Source organism: Sorex araneus, chromosome 1 (genome assembly GCF_027595985.1).
Source record: "Sorex araneus isolate mSorAra2 chromosome 1, mSorAra2.pri, whole genome shotgun sequence".
In the NCBI taxonomy this organism is placed as follows: domain Eukaryota; kingdom Metazoa; phylum Chordata; class Mammalia; order Eulipotyphla; family Soricidae; genus Sorex; species Sorex araneus.
Genome location: NC_073302.1, coordinates 46,927,625 through 46,936,881, shown reverse-complemented (window position 1 = coordinate 46,936,881; position 9,257 = coordinate 46,927,625). Strand labels below are relative to the sequence as shown.

General features: G+C 39.8%; 1 pseudogene; it reads left to right on the top strand.

Moving 5' to 3' along the window:
• Window positions 1-1,323: 1,323 nt before the first annotated feature.
• Window positions 1,324-2,500, top strand: LOC101539898 (plasminogen activator inhibitor 1 RNA-binding protein-like; annotated as a pseudogene).
• The last annotated feature ends 6,757 nt before the right edge of the window (window positions 2,501-9,257 follow it).

The following is a 9,257-nucleotide window of genomic DNA, read 5'->3' as shown; positions in this document are numbered from 1 at the left end:
AGGTATTATATGACCAGGTCATGAACCTTAAATCAGCCCTTATCTTGTGTAGGTACTTTATGTGCTACCTAAAGTTTAACTCCAATTTCTGATCTGTGCTCTGGCTAAATGGACCTTAGTCCTCCTAACAGAAATTCGGGTACTCGTCATGACAGCTTCCAGCTCACAATTCTTAGAAACTGCACCTGTATTCCACATTTCTTGTTCCTAACAAGTGAGAAATCTAAGACTTAAAAGAACATGAAGATTTCTTATGCTTCTGATTTAAATGATCCAACCCACTGAACTCTTGAGAAAGGGACAGCTCAATATCAGGTCTGAGCTCATCATGACTTTCATCCCACATTATATCCCACAGGATATAATTTGAAGTTATATCCTCCCACTATAACAAACTCAATGATCCAGCAACTTCTCAGGCCCTGGTATGCACAAGTTTGATATTTGCACATACTGTCACCTACCACTCCCATATGTTTTTTTTTTTAAATTTTTTAATAGTGAATCACCATGAGGTACAGTTACAGACTTACAAACTTTAGTGCAGGTGTTTCAGTCATACAATGGTTGAGTTGCCATCCCTCCACCAGTGCCCATTTTCCACCACCAATAGTCCCAGAATCCCTCCCTCCATCCCACTCTGTCCTCCCCCACCCTACCCTGCCTCTGCCTTTTGCACACTCTTTCCTTTTGGATCTTGTCTTTTGCAGTAGAGGTATTAGTGGTCATCATGTTTGGTCTCTAGTCTACTTTCAGCCTGCATCTCCCATCCTGAATGACCCTCTTAGCACACTTTACTTGGTGGTCCCTTCTCAATCTACCACTCCCATAGTTTATTTCCTCATGAGATCCTAGTTATACCTTTGGGCATATTTGATCTAAGGTTTAGTACACTATATTGTTTGATACTCTATCTCTTGGCAGCTTGATTAAAATGACTTGGGATGTCAACCATTTTAAAGTTGGGTACTTTGCCATTGACACAGCCAAACACCTATATATCTTAGTTCATTCTTTGTGTGAATGCATTCACAGATATAACAGAGGAAGAAGGCAATAAAAGAGGAGAAATAACAATAGAAGAGACAAAAAGAATTAGATTTGCTGAATTTATGCTTTACATAGAGGAGGCAAGGGCTTGATCCCTGTCTCCTGATATGGTCCTCTAAGAGTTCTCAAGAGTGGCCCTCAAACACAAAGACAAGATTAAATAATTCCCGCTCTCTTGGCCCAACTTTTTTTGTGGGAAGAGCTGAAGCAGGAATTTCAGGCTTCACGCCGTCTGCTGAAATCTGTGGAAGAACACATGGTTGAGGCGCCCTCATGCCTGGGCACTTACAGGAAGGCTTCAGCTGAGTGGTTACCAATTGACTCGACAAGTTATCTCATGATGTACCAAGGTGTTGAAGGCAACAGAGAACAAGTTAAAAGAAGCTAGCTAGGGCGATGTTGAGGACCTTAGGTTCAATAATGCAGCTCAGGCTTCAGCTCAGATCAACTCCATTGTGGCAGTTAAGAGGCAGAGTGAAGAGTCACAGAAAGAATGACAGAACTCGCTGACCCCTAATGCTGGTGTGGTTGACAATAAAGAGGAAACACAGCCACTATGGTGCTTAATAAAAAAGGAATAAAACATGTTGGAAGCAGACCTGATCAACAACTTAAGGATAAAGGGAAAATAATTGATAGCAGAGCAGAAACGAGACCACCTCATGAACAGTTACTTGAAAAAATACTTGAAGAAAGGTTAAGGTGGAGAATTTTCCATTGTAGATTATTGATCAGCCTATCTGAGGCCATGGTGGTCTTGGAAGAGGTCAAAGAGGCCTGGGATGTGGAATGGGACAAGGAGATGGATTTGATCCTCTTAGCAAGCATGAATTCGATAGGCATAGTGGAAGTCATATCTTCTTTCTCACATTACAGTTGCCTGCAACATGAGGACAAATGTGGTGGCAGCAATCTCACAACTGAGGATGGGGGGGAGGGCGAGGAGCTGTCAAAGATGAATAAACTGACTTGAATCAATCAAATGTGACTGAAGAAACACCTGAAGGTGAAGACCATCCAGTGGCAGACACTGAAAATAAGGACAATGAAGTTGAAGATATAAAAGGACAATGTCAAGGAAGAGGGTCCAAAAGAGATGATTTTGGATGAATGGAAGGCAATTCAAAATGAGGACCATGCAAAAATTGAATTAAATATTCAAAAACCAAATGAAGATGCTGGTGGGAAATGAAAGAAAAAAATTGTTCTTTGTAAATCAAAGAGTGAAGAGGCTCATACTGAAGATTCTGTTATGGACATCATTCCCAGAAATCAGCAAATGATATAACATCTCAGCTAGAGATGAGATCCTGTCCACTCTGGATTTGATGGCAAGAGGACATGAGGCAGTGGTTGTGGTAGGGTCCAAATCTGTAGCAGCAGAACTAACAAGTCAAATGCTTCTGCTCCTGATGCAAATGACCCAGAATCATTCCCAGTTTTGACTTAGCTGGATTGCCATAAGGGCAAGTCTGGTTCCTTTGTAGACCCTCCTGTCTGAAGTTTTGCATGCTTAAGGACCCCAAACTACCATGAACTTAAAAATAATTTTTTTTAAAAAGACGGTCTTTCATACTATTCACACCTAAAAACTGAATTTTATCTGTTTTAAAAATGAACTTCTCTCACCACAGAAGTAACAATATGATAGCTAGTTTTGTATTTAGAAATGTATTGGTAGCAGGCATGTTTCCATAATTTTTAAAGATTATGCACTCTTCATGAATACTTGCTTGTATGAATCGCCTCTTTCAAATATGCATTCTCAAACTTGAAATATAGGTGTTAACAGTTGTGACAAGATCTGAAGCAGCAAAAAAAAAAAAAAAAAGGTAGTAGCTCTAACAGCATCTAGAGTTGTAACTCTAGCAGCATCAAGAGTTGCCCTCCACCAAAAAAATCTAAAAAATTCCCAAATGGAAGTGTATAGTAACTATGTTTCTTTTTCAACGGGATAAAATGAGTTAATGTTTCTAGGACTCTGTGATCAACATAAAACAAGAAGAAGCATGTTAAATCTTACAGTAAATCTCACATAATTTTTTATCAGTTACTGCAGGAATAGTAATGATATGCTATCATTTCTTCACTATCGATATTCCGGTGCTTTTTAAAAGCATCAAGTAAAAAAGAAAAGTCTTTAAATATTGTCTTCAACCTAACAGGAACTGCAAAAGTATACTATTAAGCAATATGTACTATAAAACTAATTACATTTAAGTAGTTCTTTTCGTTCTCAGCATACAGGCCTAAGATATGGGAGAAAGAAACTGAGTCAGTCACATTCAGCTCAGCTTTTTTAAATATCAGATAAGTCAGACCTTCTTGAAGAGAGAGTAAAAAAGAACACAGGAAACTTCTTTAATATGCAAAGAGTAGAGCTCAGAGAAGCAGAGAATAATGGTGTATAAATGTCTTTTTGAATGAGTGTTCTTATGTCCCGGTGGAACTGTGGCTCACATGGCAGTTCAATTTAAGTTTGCTGAGGACTCTTTAAGCTGTTTTCCACAGGGGTTGAACCAGGCAACATTTACACCACAAGTGAATGAAAGTTTCTTTTTAACCACATCCTCACCAACACTGATTATTCTCACTATTTTTGATATGTGCCATTCTCACTGATGTAAAATGGCATCTCATTATTGTCTTGGAATACAGGAACACTGGTAGAAGGAAGTTGACACTAGTGGTGGAATGGATGCTGAAATATTATTTGTCTGAAAACTCTATTGGAAGTAACTTTGTAAATCACAGTTCTTTAAATAAAAAATACTTTTCTTAAAAGAGCAGAACTGAGAAAACCTAAGATTTGGTTGGAAAATAAGATATGCTCCTACCCTCAAGTACTTTTAAGTCCTTTGACACCCCCTGGAATTGGGTTTTTACTTATTTACAATGTTATATGAAAGGACAAATCTCTTCACACAGATAAGAAGAGTCAATACTTTTGACTTTCGAAATGAAAGAGATAAACATTAGAGAAACCAATAGTGACAAACACACTCACCAGAAAGCACCTTACTCAATATTTTAGCAGACTGAAGAGGAAGGCCAATTAAGTTCATGGTGGAATATGACTAAAAGACCTCAGTGAAGAATATTGCCAATGTTTTGTTTGATTACTATATAAATTTTTTTCACCTCCAAATCTTAAATAAGACTTAATCATTTATAAAATTTCGGGAGTAAGATTGTGTGTTTTTGCATAAATCAAAGCAAGCCTAAAATTTTCTTTGGGGATCTACGGACTAATTTTCATGAACCAAGAGATAAAGACAGTGATAAAAATGTACCCAGAAAAGGCAGAATTATAGGAGAGGTCATTAGAGCTTTCTAAACCAAGCAATCAATGGGGGAAGTTTAACCCAGTTTAAGCTAGAACTTGAGGGAACATAAAACTTTGGGTAATTTATGAGAATGAGAGCTAGAGATGATATTGAGCACTAATGAGATATTATCTAGCCTGAAGGTCCCGGACCCACTCATGTGGTTTGGGTAATTCCCAGCATCACAGGGCCCATGCAAGTTCATACCCCTAGCCCTCATGTTGAACCACAGGCCTGGTTGGCCAAGTAACATCACTTAGGAAGTCCCTCCCCATAAAAAATAGCTTAATATCACTAAACATAAATTGAAAATGCACTGAGTTTTATAATTAACAATACTGGGTATAAATTTCCAATAAAAGAAGAAAGAGGTTTGATGGTTGCAATGGGCCTGTGAAGGCAAGACATAGCAATCCTGTTCGGTAGACCGTGAGCCGCCTCCCCAGGCCTGATGACAGGTGAAGGACAGGTGATGGATGGAGGAACAGGAATTGGGCTCCAGGATGGTTGCAGTTGGTTTATTTCCCTCTCTTCTCTGACATCGTCCAATCTTTCCCTTTAGAGCGCAGCCATACTCATTTTAACTGCAGTCCCAGTCATCAGAGTTCCATTATCCTAGTTTCCTTGTTAGGATGAACTCAGTCTCCAAAGTCTCAGTTCTCCTCCTTGTCTTCAACATCTCTTCGCCAACCATCTTGTCCTCAATGCCTAGTCTTTAGCATCAAGTCTTCATTTCCTTCCCAACATCTTCTCAGAGTCTTCTTCCCAGAATCTAGTCCTGGAGTCTCGTTCCAGAGTAGTTCTGTTTTCTTTCCCCCAAATCTAGTCTCATTCTTCTGTTCTGTTCTGTTCTGTTCTCAGCTTACTCAACAACTCTCCCTCCCAGATTCTAGTCTACCTTCTACAAGTCTCTCTTCCAGCCCCTTACAGCATAGTTATATAGAAATCATGTAAGGTGGGGATACAAAGGTGAGGTTGAACATTATATATCAACAAAGAGAGGTAAAGGCCACTCCTTCAGGAGATTAACTCAAGGACAAAATCTCACCTAAGGAGATTAATCAAGATTACTAGGAAATTCCACTCAAGGGCCGGATTCTATCCAGGGTATATTGCTTTCTTCTTTCCTCAGCTAGTAATCCATCTAAACAATTATAGTAAATTTACTTCTTATAATATTTCTAGCAGTGTCATTTTTTGTGAACACAGTAAGATATATATCAGCTTGCCAGGCTCTCCCATGAGGTCAGAAAACTCTCAGTAGCTTGCCAAATTCTCCCAGAGGGAGAACTAGGCTATAAGATGAGATATATCAACCTTAAAGTATGGCTCTTCCTGGGAACACCTCACTATATATCGAGACCACAGTCCTCAGGCCAGGTTAATCTTTCTAACCCAGCAGGGTCCTTACTCAGTTACCTCTTCTAGTTAAGTACTATGGCAATTGGCCTGGGTCATTAAGATGCCAGGGTAGCACACAGCTTGTCCTGGGTCCATCCAGTCCCTTGTTGGGACCCTGCTCTTGGAGTGCTAGGAATTAAAGGCAACTGAGGCTTAAGTAAATATGGATGCCCAAGAGTAAATATTATTTTAGAGTCATTAACTCCCATGTTACATAGCATAGCATCAACTGTCATCCTGTGTCTATACACAAAGGACATTGCTAAATAAATCATGCAAATGACATAAAGGAAAGAGAAAAGCAATATAGGATTACGAGTGCCTAATGGAATTGGGTGTGCCTCAGTTACACTGTTGTGGGAGAGGCTCAATAAACCTTAAGCTCCCTGTAGGAGGAATAAGAACAACCCAGTGCTATCCAACAATTAGGTACTAGAAACACAATGATCCTTGAACTCATGGAGAAGGATTAAAATTATTTGACACACAAGCTTCTTCTAGTAGGTAGAAAGTCAGCATGAATAATTCAGGACAATTATTCTCTCCCAGCTCTTCCCGAAAGTAGCTGTGATCCACTATTGTCTTAAAATTCTGTCTTCAACTTCTACACATTCAGGATGAAAAGTTTAGATAGACGATATCTAATATTTCTTACAATTTTAATATCACATATTATATGGTTTACTTTAGAATTTGTAAATCAGCAGAGCCCCCCACCTTCACTCCTCCCCCTTCCCCCGAGATTTTCAGTTAACCAGATCAGTGGTTCAATGAAAGGACCTATGAAGGCAGTGCTGCTCTGCAGTGCTATGCTGATTCAAGGTTGGTGGGCCTTTAGGGCCACATCTGGTGGTGTTCTGAGGAGTACAGCAGGATTGAACCCAGTGATGCCTGGGAGAACATATGTTGCCTGAAACCAAACTCTGGTTGGCTATATGCAAGGCATAAACCTTACCCCTATACTATCTCTGGTTCCTGGATGCTTTAATTTATTATCTAATTTTTATTAAAATGCAAGAGATAAGGGATAATTAAAACCTCCCTATAAAGATAAAATAAAATTAAGAATTAGCAAGTAACTTACATAGCCTCCTATGGTAGGAGAAGATACTAAACACCACTAGTGCTCAGGGATTACTTAGTCTTGGCTGTGAATTCAGGGATCGCTCCTGGTGGGACAGCACGAGGTGGGCTGCAGGCAAGGCAAGGGCACTACTTCTGTACTATTGCTCAGGCCCCTCGTTAATATTTTCTTTTTGTCTTTCTGTAAATCTACTCTCCTTCGGTCCCTCTACAGGTTGAAGGAAGAAAAGACAAAATTGCAAAAGACATACTATCAAGTAAGTGAATATTGCATTTATTTGATTATGTAGAAAATCAATGCAGGAAAAAGAGGGAGATTTAAAATAAGGCACTGAAATACTCCTCCTAAAGGTCACAGTTTTTCAATCTCCAAAAAGAAAAAAGTCATTACAAAAACTAAACCAATATTCTCAAATGCACTGCATGGCAATTTGTGACCCAGTTGCCCTAATAAATTTTTCGCTTCTGGAGTTTAATGCAGCTTATCACTGAGTATACTTCAACATCTAAAATTATTTAGATCACATTTATTTTCCATCCTCATTTCTTTCTCCTAATAAGACTTAGTGAGAAAAGGAAAGAAATAACAGTTTCCACTGACTTGGAATGTAAAAAATATGAGCTTATAGGAAAAGCAAATGTTTCGTGGACCATGAGATATCAAATTATCCAAACAGTGTCATCACTAGGTACACATAACTGCTGCATTGGTAAATATCTTGACCTTTCCTGGCACCATAGGACAGTTTAAGTATACTTCAGATATCATTAAAAATTAGGTAAAGATGAAAGTCCAGTATTAAAAGTAGGTTAAGCAGAGGTTTTAAGACTCAAGAGAATGAAGATGAGCACAGAGTAGGATGCATATGAGGCAAGACAAGATTGATAAATATGTAAAATGGGTGAAAAGATCACTTGTATCACTTGTCATCCCATTGTTCGTCGATTTGTTCGAGCAGGTGCCAGTAACGTCTCCACTTGTCTCTGTCGCATGCCAGTGCAGCCCAATGGTGCCTGCTCGCTCCAGGAACACAAAGAGTCTCAAACCATTTATTTAGGGTCTTGACGAAAAAGTCTGACCATCTCATAGGGAGGCAGTCATGTGCTCTTTTGACGTCCCATGGAATCCAGTTGGTAACAGCCCTAGTCCAGTGGCAGTCTCTAAATCACATTATGTGTCCAGACTATCTGATTTTCGACTCCTTGGCAAAGGAGACAGCGTCCCTGATTCCTGATCATGGATGGAAGTCAGGACTTCAGATTCTTTCTCTCACTTGATTGAAATATGATACTCCAAAAAAAGCTCTTTTGATTCTTCTTTGGGATACCCAAATAGCGTTCTCATCCTGTTTTCGTAAGGCCCATGTCTCTGAGGCATATGTTAGTGCAGGAAGAACAGTGGAGTCAAAAAGATGTGCCCAGAGCCAGAGACTCTTCATCGTCTTATCCACTTCTTCGACACTCTTGATGGCATTCCACTCTGCTCTCTTCCTCCTGTGCAGTTCAGGTGCCAGATCATTTTTCATGTTGAGTTCTCGACCTAGGTACACATAACTGCTGCATTTGGAGATGTTCATTCCATTGAGAGCAAATGGAACATCAGGAACCAGTCCATTTCTCATGAACATTGTCTTCATGTGATTCTGCTGCAGTCTGACCTTTTCATACTCACTGTCGAAGTCGGCCAGCATTTGTGCTGCTTGGCTAATGTTTGGTGTTATGAGAACAATGTCATCAGCGAATCGGAGGTGGTATAGTTGCCGACCACCTATCTTCACTCCCATTCCTTCATATTCCTGTTGTTGCATGATGTCCTCAAGGGTGGCACTGAACAGTTTCAGTGAAATTGTGTTGGCCTTCTGACCCCTCTCTTTACATCAGTGATCACTTCTTTGTACAATGGTGAGATCCTGGTGGTGAATCTATAACACAGCTCATGGATGATCCTGATGTACTAAGTTTGAACACCCTGTTTGGCTAGGGCTTTGATGACCGCTTCAGTTTCAACAGAATTAAAGGCCTTCTTTAGATCAATGAATGTTAGACAGAATGGCATCTTGAGTTCTTGTGAAACCTCAATGAGTTTGGTCACCGTGTGGATATGGTTGATTGTGCTGAATCCTTTTCGGAACCAGTCTTGCTCACATGATTGTCCTTTATCTTGTGTTCTGCCAATCCTAGTCCGGATGACTTGAGTGAATAACTTGTAGATGATGGACAGCAGGCAGATAGGATGATAGTTGCCAATGTCGTGGATGTCTCTCTTCTTGTACAACAGACGGCCCTGCTGATTTTCCACTGGGATAGAACCTAGCATTCAGACAGGTAGCATGTGAAAAGCTGAGCCAGTTTATTGGTGAGTACTGGTAGCAGATTCTTCAGGTGTTTGGGTCTGAT